Source organism: Etheostoma spectabile, unplaced genomic scaffold (genome assembly GCF_008692095.1).
Source record: "Etheostoma spectabile isolate EspeVRDwgs_2016 unplaced genomic scaffold, UIUC_Espe_1.0 scaffold340, whole genome shotgun sequence".
In the NCBI taxonomy this organism is placed as follows: Eukaryota; Metazoa; Chordata; class Actinopteri; order Perciformes; family Percidae; genus Etheostoma; species Etheostoma spectabile.
Genome location: NW_022605588.1, coordinates 953,593 through 954,995, shown reverse-complemented (window position 1 = coordinate 954,995; position 1,403 = coordinate 953,593). Strand labels below are relative to the sequence as shown.

Genomic DNA, 1,403 nt, shown 5'->3' with positions numbered 1-1,403 from the left:
ATGGAGAAAATGAATGGGACTTTTACTTCCGGATGGTGTGGAGCTCTATTCCATTTTGCAGACTTGAAGATGTTGATTTGATACACATAAACAGCAGAATATGACCGCTGATGGACATTTACAACCCCAAGATATGTGTAGTATAAAACAGTCCTTCCCAAAGTAAGGTCCGGGGACCCCCAAGGGTCCTTGAAGGGGTTTCAAGGGGGTCCCAAGCACAAAGTGGAATCCTTTATTTTCACTAGAATTTATTTTTTAATTTAATTTTCCATCCGAGTAACACAATGAACGAATGTAAGACCAATTTGGTCACGTTTTGCCATATTTTCTTTCATCTAACTAAAGTATACATTATTATTATCAGAGGAAACAATCTGTGTGTGTGTGTGTGTGTGTGTGTGTGTATTTCCTGCATTTCCACATACATTTAGGGACTATGGTGATACAAAATCTAGGAAATAATGAAGGTGATCATAACGATAAATTCTTCCAGAAACCAGATTGTGTATAGGAAAAACTTTTCTTACTTCCTTTATTGTTTAAAATAAGAGCCACTGACCGAGGCCTATACATTTAAATAATGAATAAACAAATTTGAAAGTGGGGGGGGACACAAACTTGATCTTGAAAAGTGGGGCGTAACTAGTGGAAGAAATCACCCTAATGTGTGTATGTGTGTGTGTGTGTGTGTGTAATAAACCAGAATGGTCCCGTAACAATCGCTTTTATGGTTCAAGGTTTTTGTGTCATACGCTTCACTCCATCTCTCTCTGCTGAAGAAGTATTCGTAGAGATAGGCCTCTTTTTAAAATTAGACTATTTATTTAATATTTGTTTCATTTACATGTGTTGCAGCTGTCCTTGCATTTTATTTCAAACACAGTCTGTTTTAACTAAAGTGCTTGTTGTTGTGACCTTAGAAAGGCCGTTCATGCTCGAAAACCCTCTAATGGAACTGAATTAGGACAATTCTGCAAAGATGAGTGGGCCAAACTTCCTCCAGGACGCTGTAAAAGCCTCATTGCACGTTATCAAACGCTTGGTTGCAGTTGTTGCTGCTAAGGGGGGCCCAACCAGTTATTAGGTTTAGGGGGCAATCACTTTTTCACACAGGGCCATGATGGTTTGGATTTTTTTTCACCTTTAATAATAAACACCTTCATTTACAAATTGCATTTTGTGTTTACTTGTGTTGTCCTTGACTATTGTTTAAATTGGTTTGATGTTCCGAAACACTTAAGTGTGACAAACATGCAAAGGAACAGGAAATGAGGAAGGGGGCAAACACTTTTTCACACCACTGTACATGCAGCCTGGACCTACAACTGAACATTTATTCCAGATGTTATATCCAAGATATACATCGTCCTGTGCTCTGGTTATCTCTTCAAGGTCACGCCGAT

At 38.6% G+C, this 1,403-nt stretch overlaps 1 protein-coding gene across 1 annotated transcript in view; it reads right to left on the bottom strand.

The window, feature by feature from the left end:
- The window catches only part of LOC116686280 (ubiquitin-conjugating enzyme E2 E1), a gene marked incomplete at its 5' end in the record, with an annotated part of 79,936 nt that overhangs the window by 58,264 nt on the left and 20,269 nt on the right, over positions 1-1,403 (bottom strand). The window lies entirely within an intron of this gene.